This window comes from Parasteatoda tepidariorum, chromosome 10, assembly GCF_982258835.1.
Source record: "Parasteatoda tepidariorum strain Cologne lab strain chromosome 10, Ptep-v5.0, whole genome shotgun sequence".
Lineage (NCBI taxonomy): Eukaryota > Metazoa > Arthropoda > Arachnida > Araneae > Theridiidae > Parasteatoda > Parasteatoda tepidariorum.
In genome coordinates, this window is record NC_141764.1 from 41,269,914 (window position 1) to 41,285,850 (window position 15,937).

The following is a 15,937-nucleotide window of genomic DNA, read 5'->3' on the forward strand; positions in this document are numbered from 1 at the left end:
GTTTCACGGAAATTCTTTTCTAAGTATTCACGTCAGGGAAGACTACTATAATATACTAGAGGGCTGCGCCCCCTGCTCGCTACCGCTCGCCAACCCCCGAAAATTGCTACGCAATCTTATATGGTTTGCTTCGCAAACCAAGCTCGCTTCGCTCGCTACTAACTTAGGTACATTGCAAATGCACAAAATTTTAAGAATTCAAAACAATCTTTCAATGTAGCACCTTTTTTTTAAAAAAAAAAAATTACATCTTTTTAGTAAATATTAAGTCATTAAAATAAATTTGAATTCGAATAAATGACATGTAATTCGTTAAACCTATTAGAAATGTGCTATAGTATAAAACCTTAAAGCGTAACAGCACGACTGAGACTCATTTTTCAATGAATAACTAATAACAATAATAAAACAAATAAATTCGTGATATAAATCAAAAATCGTCAAATAAATTCGTAATATATAAATTCCTGAAAAAAAAGCGCTTTCGACAAAATACTAAAAAAGAGATCTATCGACAAAGACTACTCACTTCTGCCTAGCTTAATAGTATGAGATTGTCGCAGCTGATAGGGTGAATTTCGGAAGAGATCACATTTGGTGAGAATGCTCATGCTCTCTTTGGTTATTTTAGTTTCTGTTTTTAAAAGCGCTATATGTTGAGCCACTTCAGCTAGATTTGGCATGTGACATTTTTAGCGGCAATCATTGATCGATTTTCTAGCGTTGCTATTCGGGGAGTTGTGATGAGGCTTTTTTGTCGCCGTGTAAAAGAAATATATATATAGATAAGCGTGCCCTAATAGCAGATGCATTAAAGTATTTATAATATAATATAGTGAATGTTCATTAGGATTATTTCAATAGCAGTAATAGTCTATTTTTTTGTAAAAGGACCACTTGATAATTCATATGAATGATCTCACTCTTCTAGCGGCTAATTTCAAAGTTCATGTTCACATTTTATTAACATCTTATCTACTTGAGGGAGGTTTGATCAGAAAGAATTGAAATAGTTATTAGAAACTAAGGCAGCTATAATTTACAATTACTTAATGTTATTTACTTTTGTATCAGACAAATAAACAGTGCTATTATGGAACAAAATATGATGTTATGGAAATAAGTACTAAAAGGGCTTTGATTTTGAAGAGGAAGTCTCAGTCCGATCCAGCTGTGGACATAGTGCCAATGGAATTTTTTTTATCCCAATACTTCGGGAAACCCATCTGTCAAAAATTGGCCATGGAGGAAAAGATAAATGCTGGATAGTTCGAAATTGAAATACCTAATACCTATCTCTGTTGTACTGGAGTTTTTAAAGCTATGTCTGTCTAAAAGAAATTTTCCAAAAAAAAAAAAAAAAAAAAAAGAATCGTTGTTTATCTAACTATATCTAGCGTCTTCAATTATCGTGGTCAAGTTGATTTAATTGACTTGCAGTTGACACTTGACGAAAATTACAAATGGCTACAACACTATCAGGACCACGCTACAAAATTCAGTTTTCTGCGACAGTTAACTTCAAAAAAAGTTGCTGAAGTCACAATGGAGTTATTAAAAATATTTTTGGAAGTGGATTGTTCTCTTATACTACAATTCGAGAATGACTGTGAGTTTACGGTTGCTGTCATAAGAGAATTAATAAGCCTGTGGCCAACTTTCAAAATTCTAAATGGTAAGCCTAGACATTCAGCAAGTCAAGGATCTGTTAAGTGATCAAATCAAGATGTTGAAGCTATGTTACGTGCTTGGTTAATTGTCAATGACGAACTATAGGTTGTTACTTTTTTCAATTCCAATGAATCATTTTCCTCTTCTAATCGAACCATTGAGCAATCACCTTAAAAAGTTTTGTTTACAACAGAACCAAGTACAGCTTTCCAATCTAGTCGTATTTCGAAAGAGTATCTCAAAAAATTGTTACTGAAGAATACTTGGATGTACTTCTTAAACAGCAGGGTCCTGATATTATTTTGACACCAGAAAGCTTACCAGCAGTTTCCTCGGGGAACAACGACATCGTTACAACTTCAAAAGATCTATCAGCAATTTTATTAGTTGATTACAGTGCTTCAACTTCAAATGATCTATCAATATTAAAAAATCATCCAAAAATAACACTTCAATGTCGCAACCAACGGCTGCTTTACTCGCAGAAAAGACTTCAAATTTGGAGGATTCACCAGAAATTAAATCAATTTCTTTAACGACGACAAGACAACTCGAGCGAGTGAACAACTCTACTTCAATTAAAAAACACTGTAGTGTTACTTGCATCAGAAAGGGAAGCGGCTGTCAGTGACAATAAGCATGCTGTGTTGTGTGTGGAATGGAATTCTCCAGAACTCAATCATGCGATATTTGTAAAAATTTGGTGCACGAAATATGTGGGAATACAGTAGGAGAAGATGGATATGTATCGAAAGCTCTATGCTGTAACTTCTGAAAAGATCAGATGAAAAAAATGAAATTTCTTTGAAGAAATTTAAAGGCGCGATGGTGGATTCCACAGTTTTGGTTGATGTACAGTCGGCAAAAAAAAAAAGATATCACCCTGAATAATTTTCGTTCTAATGATCGGATTTTCACGAACTAAGTGATAATCTTAATGGTTCCTGGGGGTGACCTCAAATATGCTAATTAATTAGTGCTAACTATTAATTAAGTTACGAAATCAGACACAAAAACATACTTTCTCTGAATAAACATATATTTTTTCTTACATATTTGGATTCTTAACCTTCAAAATATAGGGGGTAGCCGCAATCTGGGAAATATGGTCCCCATAGTTTGGTCAGGAGAGCGATTCAAAGTTCGTATCCCTTAATGTTAATTTCACTTTTTACGTTTTTAGTCATATTTTAAAAACTAATAAAGCAATTCGAAGAAAATTTCACCCAGTCATAAAACTCATTTACCCAAAGATAATTTCACGAAAAAAATAATTTTTAATAATTGTTAATTATTTTTTATTATTTAATTAAATTAAGGATGAAAAATTTTTGAATTATAAGGTATGAATTTTTTTATACCATATTAATCTACATATTTTTCAATTGAAAAATCTAAAGTTTCAACTGTTTTTATTTATTAGAAGCTGAGAAAAATTAAAATTAATTATTTTTAAAAAAATAATTTGGCGACAATGAAGAAATGATTAAATGGAGCGATTAATATTAAAATGTGATAAACTTGCGAGGAACTTGACTTCGCGCGCTTAGCATAAAATTTCATTCATATTTTTTTCGCTAATAATCGTTTGCTTATCTTTTCATTTTTATTTTTTTAAGCTATAAAATACGATGTTTCTTTAGTCGTCTAAAATTCTATTTGCAATTTAGTAAAGAAATTTGAATAAAACATTTTATTGAATAAAATACATTTTATTCAGAGAATGTGGAGTTTTATAAAAGCATGCTTCTGATAGAATATGATTATACAACAGATTGTGCTTCTTTAATGTGATTTTTTTTTATTTTTATTTTCTCAATAACTGATAAAATTTCAATAATATACATACGAATGAATAAATTTGGAATAAAATATTCATCAATTTCTTGAATATATATTTTATAAATATTAATAAAAATACGTAGTCAATATTTTTAAGCATCTCTCACAACATCGCAAATTTCTCAAAATCTTATAGGGTAAACTAACCAGTGAAGGAATACTTAAGCTTAGCTTGTCTTTAAAAAAAAATCATAAAAATTTCAAAATTTGTAATTTTAGCTAAATGACGTATTTGTTATTAAATGCATGTCGACATATTTGTTATTAAATGCAAATTATGTAAAAAAAATTTAGATAACTTACATAATATTGTTTTAAGCTTTTGGTGGTTTAAATAATAAGTAGTAAGATAACCAAGTGAAGGAACAGTTCTTAAATTGAATAAACACTAAATTTTCCAGTGAATGAACACTTAATTTTGAGAATGTTTGATGCTCGTTAGGAATCCTTAGGCCACACAGATATCTGTCGCCCTGTAGATGCCTGAATTGACTGATGTTAACACAGGCGGGCATTAGGAAAAAAAAAATCTTTTAAGTTTTCGTGCCCCCATTTCAGTATCTTAAGGGCCTTACGAGCTCTGTTTAAAAAGAGAGTATCATATCAGATATATATATATATATATATAACATAGAAAGCTTCAATTAATCTTTTTATGTTAGTTTCTTTGCTATAAAACTTCATCCTAATTAATTATTCTAAACGAAATACTTTCTCACACTTTTAAAAACCACATCCTGTTCTTAAATCTATTTTTGGCTCAAGTATGCATTTAATTAAGAGCAGGACATTTTTCCCTTTGCTCTTGTGTGGGAAACGTTCGATCTATTTCATAAACCAATAGCAACTACTAAGAGTTCCCTCTTTCCCTAAATTAACACATATTACGGATTTTACTTTGCAAGATTTTCCCTAACATATAACCAAGGAGCGCAACTTTTCATGTGCACTTTCACTCATTCTCATGACTGCTCTTGTCTAATAATTAATAAATAAATTTTGTACCCTCCTTCCCGACCTATGACCTGTTTTAATCCTTCCACTCGGCAACGACGTTATATATATATATATATATATCTGATATATAACAAAAATAATCATAGTAGCAGTATTTGGTGGTAAATGTAGCTTATCGTAATTGAAGAATATGCTGTGCGACATTTTATGGTGAATTTGCGAACGTAAGTTTCAGAATGTATCGTAACATGTGGATGCTATTTGCTAATCATCTTTATCCAAAGAAAACCATGTAACGTAAATATCTAGCAAAATGAAGCAATTTTTTAAACAATGAATCATACAATATGCAACATATTATTTCTATATCTTATTCTTAAACATAACATATTTCAATGTTTTTAAAATGCCACTAAACATTCAGCAATTCATTGAGTTATAGAAAAAAGAAATCGTAAATTACAGAAAACCTTGTGAATGTGCATTAGAATTACTATACAATCTACATTTTATTTTTCATGCACTTTTTTTTCCTTCAAACTTTCATGCCTAGAAGACTCGATTAAAGCTGTAAAAATCATTATCCCTAAAATTTTGTATATAGCTATTATAAGTTATGTTAATTTGATTTTAGTATGAAATCCTCGAATAAACATAGCAAAAATAGCATAATCTAAATAATATCAGATAAAAAGTTCATGTATTTAAATTCTGAAAACTTATAAATCGATTCAAATTTTCTTTTCAAAAGAGATTAAAATAATTTTTTATTTTATTTATTTATTTATTTATTTTGCTTTTTGGACATAAATGAACTTAAAAATTGTCTATTGCCTAGAAACTTCGAGGTGTTTTCTATTAACTATTAATTAAACCTCTCAGAGCAATCACAAAACATTATTTCAATTTTTTTACAGTCAGAAATTGGTTGCCTAGCAACCTAGTAAAATTAAGCGTTTCTCTTTTGAATCAGTCAAGGGTTATCTTAAAATATTTATTTGCGCAGGCGACTTTTTTTGGCGGTTTTCTGGACTATCGCCAAATATATAAACCTTTATTGCAACCCAATTTACGACCCAATTGTTTTAAAATTTTGTCTACCCCCCCTAATTCAAGTGTCTAGATTCCAAATATGTAAAAAAAAATATATGTTTATTCAGAGAAAGTACGTTTTTGTGTCTGATTTCGTAACTTAATTAATAGTTAGCACTAATTAATTAGCATATTTGAGGTCACCCCCAGGAACCATTAAGATTATCACTTAGTTCGTGAAAATCCGATCATTAGAACGAAAATTATTCAGGGTGATATCTTTTTTTTTTTGCCGACTGTACATCAACCAAAACTGTGGAATCCACCATCGCGCCTTTAAAAATTTACTAGATTTACTAAATTACAAAATTTACTAAAAATTAATTCCTGAATTCAGAGAGCAGATGAATATGAAACAATGCCAATATTTCAGTTCAAGGGACTGATTTTCATCTAATAAGCCTCTATCAATCTTAGGTATGTACAGTCCGCAAAAAAAAAAAGATATCACCCTGAATAACTTTCGTTCTAATGATCGGATTTTCACGAACTAAGCGTCAATCTTAATGGTTCCTGGGGGTGACCTCAAATATACTAATTAATTAGTGCTAACTATTAATTAAGTTACGAAATCTGACACAAAAACGTACTTTCTCTGAATAAACATAATTTTTTTTTTTTTACATATTTGGATTTTTCATCTTCAAAATATAGGGGGTAGCCGCAATCTGGGAAATGTGGTCCCCATAGTTTGGTCAGGAGAGCGATTCAAAGTTCCCTTAATGTTAATTTCGCTTTTTGCGTTTTCAGTCATATTTTAAAAACTAATGAAGCAATTCAAAAAAAAATTGCACCCACTCATAAAACTGATTTACCCAAAGATAATTTCATGAGGAAAATAATTTTTAATAATTATTTATTATTTTTTATTATTTAATTAAAGTGAGGAGGAAAAAAAGTTTAATTATAAGGTATGAATTTTTTTATACCATTTTAATCAACATATTTTTCAATTGAAAAATCTAAAGTTTCAACTGTTTTTATTTATTAGAATATGAGAAAAATTAAAATTAATTATTTAAAAAAAAATAATTTGGCGACAATGAAGAAATGATTAAGTTGGGCGATAAATATTAAAATGTGATAAACTTACGAGGAACTTAACTTAGCGCGCGTAGCGAAAATTTCATTCATATTTTTTTCGCTAATAATCGTTTGCAAATCTTTTTATTTTTATTTTTTTAAAACTATAAAATACGATGTTTCTTTTTTAATAGTCTAAAATTCTATTTGCAATTTAGTAAAGAAATTTGAATAAAACATCTTATTGAATAAAAAACATTTTATTCAACGAATGTCGAGTTTTATGAAAGCATGCTTCTGATAGAATATGATTATACACCAGATTGTGCTTATTTAATGTGATTATTTTTTAGTTTTTAGTTTTTTCTTCTCAATAACTGATACAATTTCAATAATATACATACGTATGAATTGATTTGGAATAAAATATTTATCAATTTCTTGAATATATTTTTTATAAATATTAATAAAAATACGTAGTAAACATATTTAAGCATACCTCACATCATCGCAAATTTCTCAACATTTTATATATCGTCTTAATGTTAGAAGTAATTTTTTAATCACCTGTCCAGAAGTGTTTCGCAGAACTATTTTACCAACTATTTAATTAAATTTTAACATTTTTAAAAATCTTATTCTTTACCCTACTTCGTTTATTATTTCTTCATTAATATACTAATCAATTTTTTAGTACTTTAATTTAGGTTTTCTTTTAAGTGAAGTTTCTTTTTAAATTATAGTCAAGTTTTTTTAAACGAATTATTGTCTACTAGCTAAAAATAAAACCTTGTTGAGAAATTGAAAACATTCCACTGTTTACAATTATTTAATGCAAAACAGCTGATTATTTACTAAGCATACTATTTTTTTCGAAAAAGGAATATAAATCATTGATAGTCTTTTTTTTTTTGTTTTGTTTCTTGTGACTTCAACATAGATTATCTAAAATAGTGTTGATGTTTTAGAAGTCACTACAAAGAGTCTAAAGATACCGAACATAAAAAGCTGTCGAATACGTAGCCAAAATTTTTAAGCGTCTTAAAATATCTCAGTATCTTAAATGTCGTCCTAACATCTTAGTTGTGAAATTAAATTTTTAATTATCTGACCACGCGTGATTCAATAATTATTTCATTATCTTTTACTCTTTCTTTATGATTACATGTAGATTTTTTTCCGGATAATATGCTAAACTATTTTGTTTAATTTTTTTCTTTAGCACGATTCCCAAGATATTATTGCAGTATAGTTTGTTATCAGGAGAAATGCCTTATTTTGTTAAGCAGGAAATAATAAAAATTGAAATTTGTAAGAACATTCCGAAGCCGTGGCAATTTTAGAACCATCTGAAAAAATACGCAATTTCCGATCTTATTTTGATTAAAAATAAAAAAAAAAACGTGGCAAGAAGGCTAACATACTTTTTTCAGAAATTGTGAAAACCAATTTTTCCTATATTTCGTCAAAATAGGATAAGAATGATATTGCTCCAAGGGACCTACTCAATAATTTCGCTATTTCCAGAATGAAATCTGTTTGATCGAAACATATTTCCATGAAAATTAAAACGAGAAAACAATTAATTTTATTATTTATCTAAGCTTATTCCATTTATTTAATGATAGCGATATCAAGGTTAAGGATATGCGGTGGAAGCCCCGTTTACTATTATACTATAAATGCATTAAATCAGGTAGCTTGAATATTTTATTTTAAGCAAATAAGGGTGTAAAAATAAACTCGATCAAAATACTCCGAAAGTATGCCCTAAAATATATGTAGAATAAACTTTGGAATCGATATATAAAAAATACCTTTTCAAACAACTTCGAGTAGGACGGAAACGCAAACTTTTTTTGAAATAGTTGTCCTTGAAACTATTTAATTTCGATTCCTGGTGCTAGGGGACATTCCATTTTCACATTCGACTTTTAAAATTTAAGGCTTGCAGCAAAAAAAGAAAAAAAAATGCGTTGATTTTTTTACAAAGTAGTGAATTATTATTTTTTTCAATCAAAGAACCTGTGCCTATAGCTTATGTAAAACTTATTTTAATATCGAGTGAAATAATTTAATATGTTGTGTAACTAAATAGATAATCCTAAGAAACTGAACCGAAAATATAAAAACTTCATTGATTTAAAAAATAATAGATGATAATAAAAATAGACATGTTTTGAGTGTCCAATAATAAAAGTCACAAGTTATTCAAGCTTGACAAGTTTTGAGAATGGGCGATTATATTTGAACGCTCGAAACATGTCGACTTTTACTTCCCTCTTCATATTTTTTGAGCCAGGTGAGTTTTTATCATCAATTATACCGTTTTACATTTGAGTCATGATCATTATTTTGATAAGGATTTTACTCTCGTTAAAGTAAACATAAGCATTTCTATATTTTAACAGGATTTATGTGGTCTTTAAAAACGTAATAGCATCAATATTCGCGATCGCAACGAACTATAGGGGGCGTTGTTGTATCAGACGCATACCTGCGATTTCTATATGAACCGTCATTCAGTTACTCTGGAGACGTCGTTAATGTAGCGTGTAGCATTGCAACGTTCCTTCTTTAATGTGGCTTATTAAATTTAAAAAAGAAAAATGCTTGATATTCTTTCTTGTACAACCGAAAACAAAATGGTATCTCTCTTTATTAGAGAAGGAATATCCAAAACCCATCGGAAAAATATTTGTACATTAACAGAAAAAAATATGTATATTCTTATAAGAGTTAAAACCTAATGCCCGAGAAATAGTATTACTAAATTTAATGATATAACATGAAAGGCCCATTTAAACTTTAAATTCTATAGTTTTAAGAATCATATTACTTCAAAAATTAAAATGAACAAAAAGTATACATAAGCCTCATAATTTTATGAAATTTAATTTTGTAAACAAAGTTTTTTGACAACAATTTTTATCAAAAAATTTCAAGTTTCAATAAAAATCATTATTTAGAAACTAAGAAACGTAAAATAAAGAATTCTGACGAAACAAAAACAAAAACAATTCTTTTTTGTCGCCATTTTTAGTGCTACGAAAATTCGTCTTTGGGATTTGCCAAAAACAAAACAAGATGCAATTTTATTTTTTCAGGAGGGAAATATTTTACCGAAAAAACGAAAATGTACCAATTCCCACAACATGAAACTTTATCTTGGTAAGCGTACGTTTTGGAAATATTATTTCATTTGGAATCTTATTTATCAGAGTTCATATGGCGATATGATTGTTTTGAATCTATGCTAAACTTTATATCGGCTCATTTTCCACCGAAATCCGATTGACTATTTTGATTTTAAATAAAGTATTTTATTTTATGAATTGTCGCAAAAATTTCAAGAGTAGATTGGCGGCTCTTAAAAACCGCCAAATCTGTAGCGGCGGTGGCGTTAATACGTAAGTACCGAATATTTATTCCATACTTTTCTGAATCATATTACTTCAAACATTGGAATATACAAGAAGTATACATAAACACATAATGTTATACCATTTAATTTTTCAAAAAAAGTATTTTGAGAACAATTTTTATCAAAAAATTATAAACTAAAAAACGGAAAATAAAGAATTCTTAGGATAAAAAAACGATTTTAAGAATTCTTTACATTGAAATAAAAACTTTCATATTATTTCTTTTTTTATTATTCTTATAGTTCTTAATCAGACGTAAAAACCCATTCTGTAGAGAATTATCATCAAATGAAAAAAAAAATATTTACAAGCAAATTTTTTATTGTAAAAATCATTGCACTTACCTGATTTATAATTCCCGGAGAATTCCAAAATGATAAGTTCCTTGTTTGAAAACTTTATTCTCAAATAATAGATACATAGTTTATCCCTTCATTACTTTTAGATAACATACTACACAGCAAAATTTTATAATTGATATGAATTTGAATATGCAGCTAAAAACAGAATAGCTGAATTCTAGTTGAACTTATTCTTTCAAAACTAAAAAAAACTTTCCAAGAAAACGATTAAAATTAATTAAGAATCAGCACAAATGGCACTATTTCAAGTAACTTGGATAATTTTTTATTGTTGTATTCCGAATTATATGGATACAGAAATATATACTATTCTATAACGAAGAAGAATATGCTATAATTATTACAATTCTGTATGTTCTGAATTCATATTTATTCACTGGAATGACGAAAGCAATGTTGACTTCACTTTAATTCGTAATGAATTAAAGACAGAAGAAATGCATTTTACCTTAATACACACATCTGTAACAGTATCCGAAATCGGAAGTCATCAGTTGCAAGTTTGTTGATAATAGAAATTAAAAATTATTGAGGAATTTTTCTTCAAATGTTTGGCGTGTTCTGTTCCTGAAAGATTTACTAATATTCTGGAGATTTTTTTCAAGTTCTTCGGCTTTTTCCTTAGGGAAATTTTGTTTCTTATTTGCTGCTAAGAAATGGCGTCTGATTCTGTCAATGACTTTGATGGAACTAAATGAAAACGTGATAAATTAATGTCTGATATTTACAGGCTCCCGCTAGACGGCGTACTCGAGCGTTGCGATCGCGAATTGTAAAAGTTATAAGTACTTAAAAATTAAAATTTTGAGACCAGATATTTTGAGTTAATGAAATTAAATATTTTATCTTTTAAATTTTTGTGCCTCCATTTCAGTATCTTAAAGATCTTACGAGCTCTACTTAAAAAGAGAGTATCAGATATATATAAGAAAACAATAATCATAGTAGCAATATTTTGGGGTAAATGTAGCTTATCGTAATTGAAGAATATGCTGTGCGACATTTTATGGTGAATTTGCGAAGCTTCAGAATGTATCGAAACATGAGGATGCTATTTGCTAATAATCTTTATCCAAAGAAAACCATGTAACCTAAATATCTAGCAGAATGAAGCAATTTTTTAAACAATGAATCATACGATATGCAACATATTATTTCAATATCTTATTCTTAAATATAACATGTTTCAATGTTTTTAAAATGCCACTAAACATTCAGCAATTCCTTGAGTTATAGAGAAAAGAAATATCGTAAATTATAGAAAACCTTGTGAATGTGTATTAGAATTACTATACAATCTACATTTTATTTTTCAAACATTTTTTGTTTCTTCAAACTTTCTTGCCTAGAAGACTCGATTAAATCTGTAAAAATGATTATCCCTAAAATTTTGTATATAGCTATAATAAGTTATATCAATTTGATTTTAGTAAGAAATCCTCGAATAAATATAGCTAAAACAACATATCTAAATAATATCAGATAAAAAGTTCATTTATTTAAATTCTAAAAACTTAAAAAATCATAAATAATTTATAAATCAATTCAAATTTTCTTTCCAAAGGAGATTTAAAAATTTTTTTTTTCTTTTTGGACAGAAATCAGCTTAAAAATTGTCTATTGCCTAGAAACTTCGAGATATTTTCTATTAACAATTAATTAAACCTCTCCCAACAATTACATTATGAAATTAATGAACATTATTTCATTTTTTTTTACATTCAGAGTTCTTTTACTAGGTTGCCTAGCAACCTAGGAAAATTAAGCATTAAGTTTTTGAATTAGTCAATGGGTTATCTTAAAATATTCATTTGCGATGGCGACTTTTTTTGGCGGTTATCTGGACTATCGCCAAATATATAAACCTTTATTGCTACCCAATTTATGACCCAATTTTTTCAAAATTTTGCCTACTAATTCATGCCTAAAATTAACTAATTCAAGTGTCTAGATTCCAAAAATGTAAAAAAAAATGTATGTTTATTCAGAGAAAGTACGTTTTTGTGTCTGATTTCGTAACTTAATTAATAGTTAGCACTAATTAATTAGTATATTTGAGGTCACCCCCGGGAACCATTAAGATTGACTTTTAGTTCGTGAAAATCCGATCATTAGAACGAAAGTTATTCAGGGTGATATCTTTTTTTTTTTGCGGACTGTACATACCTAAGATTGATAGAGGCTTATTAGATGAAAATCAGTCCCTTGAACTGAAATATTGGCATTGTTTCATATTCATCTGCTCTCTGAATTCAGGAATTAATTTTTAGTAAATTTTGAACTGAACTATTTTCTTGGGATTGGTGCCTAAATAACAACTTTGACATTTACTATTTCTCCCGTGAAGGGGCTAGTGGATATATAGATATTATTTTAAACGTGGACTTGATTAAGAAAAAAAAAGCTTCTGTAAGAATGTTTAAGTCAGTGATTCTCAACCTTTTTTTTGTTGCGGCACACTTTTAACGATTTCGAAATTTGACGGCACACAATGAAAAAAATTAGATTAAAAGTTGTTTAATTACCTATTTTACAGTATGTTAAATAGTTTGTGATAATAATTTTGAATGTGAAATAAAATAATATGTACTGCAAAAGCACATTTATTAAGGGATTAATTATTTCTTTCGATCAATTTTTTATTAGTTAGTAGCAGTTATTTATTTTTTTGCTAGTTATTAATTGTCAGCTTGCTTTCTATAGTTATTAACTGTTAGTTTTTTTTACATTAACGGTTATTTTTGTGATTTCTTGTTAACTAGTTTTTTTGCTAATTATTAATTGCTAGCTTAATTTTTGTTAGTTATCCTTTGTTAATTTGCTTTTTATATATTTGTTTTTTTAGTTATTCTTTGTTAATTTGTTTATTAATTGCATAGCTTACTTTAATGATTAGATTTTACATTTTTTAAAATTGTGTGTCATATACAATTTAAACACTTCATCTTATTTTGAGATTGTCAGAGACAAGACAATAGCCGACAAAGATGTTCACGCGGTTAAAGTGTGGAAAAATTATAAAAAGTATCTTTAATTTAAACTTTACTCATAATAAAAAAAAAGTATTATAATTTTTATTGCATCATTTCTAATATTTGGTGGCACATTTTAAGAATTTGGCGGCACACAAAAGTGCCGCGGCACAGTGGTTGAGATTCACTGGTTTAAGTATTTTAAATTGAGATATGGAATTATTTTTTTAATTGGTATGATTGTTTGAAGCGTTCAGAATGGTTTTTAAATGAGTAATCCTTATAACAATTGAATTTTAAATGATACAATTCTCAAATAACTATGTTTTATAAATTTGAAACCTAAATTTATACTCTGTAAAAAATTTCCGTATATCTGGACATCAAAAATGGTGGCAACCACTCTACAGCAAAGTGATGTGTTCCACTACACCAAAATCAAGGATAGTTCCTGGTGTACTGAAACAGCTTTTAGTGTTACTAAATAACAAGCATGATGTAAAGTAGCTGTCATCATGCTTGTTATTTAGTAACACTAACATTTATTATTAAGGTAAGATAAGGTACCCATAAGAACATAAGAGTCAGTAAAGTTATTTTTGCGTTTAAATTAGAATGTTAGTTAGGAAGTTAGGTTTCATTTAGAATGTTAGTTAGGTTTAACCTTGAATGTTAGTTAGGTTTAATTTAGAATGTTCTGGGTGCTTGATGAAAAGTAGCTGTCACCATGCTTGTTATTACAGAAAAAGGAATTAAATTTTACAAATGCATATAAAAGTAATTTTTCACCATAGCGAAGTTCCTATTGACTCAAAGAATAAAAATATTGAGAAAAAATAACAATATTACTGTTTATTCTTTAATTATTTAATAAATAATAAAGAATGTGCATTATATAGAATTTCTTTCCATTTTGTATAAGTTAGTTTTTTATTATTGTTCTTTAGCTTTAGTGAAACAAAAACTTCTAGCTTAATGATATTCGCTGAAATTTTGTGGATAAATGAGTTAATTAGATGTGGATTAATGAGAAATTAAGGGAAATTTTAAGTATAACTTGATTATGGTGATGATGATGGTCAGATATATTTCAATGGACTAGATTCTTAAAAGAGTTGATACGTTTTCGGCTATACCGAATGCTTAACCTGAGATTTTTTCAACTATTTTAACTAAATTTTTTAAGATTAAAAATGTATAATGTATTAATTCTACTATTTTAGAATTCTTCATTGCAGGGTTGCAGGTTGCTTTAATCAATGACAAATAGTTTGCAAAAGTAAGGAGAAAAATGTACAATAATCATACTTTCTTAATACTATATTGCAGAAAAAGGAATTAAAATTTATAAATTTAAAAATAAAAATAATTTCTAACTGTAACGAAATTCCTATTTACCCAAGGAATTATAAATATAAGCGTTAATGTGTATTTAAGTACTTAATACATAGTAAAACAAAAAAATTATATAAACTGCGTTAGTAAATATTTACTTCTCCAACTCTAGTTATAAATAAATAAGAGAAGCAACATTAAATTTCATTATTTGAATTCTTGAACATTAGCACATAGATTGTAACTATGATGAACTGATATTTTTCAATGAACCTGATTTATGAAAATACTGATTTGTTTTAATGCAATAACGAATTATAAAATCATCAATTCTATATCTAAATGTACACTATATCTGTCCAATCTGAGACTTATTTTAATTAAGTAATTAGGCTGTAATGGAGCATTATTTTAATTTAAAAAGAAGGGGAATAAAATAGTATTTTCTATGAACTTTAACACCACTGATTTCTGCCGATAAGAAATGTTGATTCGCTATAAAGAGTTGTATAATCATTTCTTCAGATATTTTAGAGATAAATAACAACGTTTGAAGTTTTAAAATCTTTCTTTCATTTTGCACACACTCTCAAAAACGTAAACTTAATTCACAAAATGTTTACTAATAATTTACAAAGAATTTTCATCCGATATACCTGATATCAAAACTAAAAGAGCATTGAAATAGCCACGTTTCCATTCAGCACAAGTGACGTCATAACCAATCAGGGATCGTTTTTGATTCACGATCGCAACGCTTGAGAACGCCCTCTAGCGGGAGCCTGTAAATGTCAGACATTAATTTATCACGTTTTCATTTAGTTCCATCAGAATCACTGGCAGAGTTGGTCGCCATTTTCTTTGCACGAAATAAGAAGCAAAATTTCCCTAAGCAAAAAGCCGAAAAACTTGAACTCCAGAACATTGTTAAATCTTTCAGAAACAGAACGCGCCAAACATTTGAAGAAAATTCCTCAATAATTTTCAACTTCTATTATCAACAAACTTGCAACTGATAATTTCCGATTTCGCTATCGCATACTGTTACAGATGTGTGTTTTAAGGTAAAATGCATTTCTTCTGTCTTCAATTCATTAAAAATTAAACTGAAGACAACATTGCTTTCGTCATTCCAATAAATAAATATGAATTCAGAACGTCAAAAACAGCAATTGTTATAGAATATTCTTCTTTGCTATAGAACGGTATATATTTCTGTATCTATATAATTCGGAAAACAACGATAAAGAATCATCCA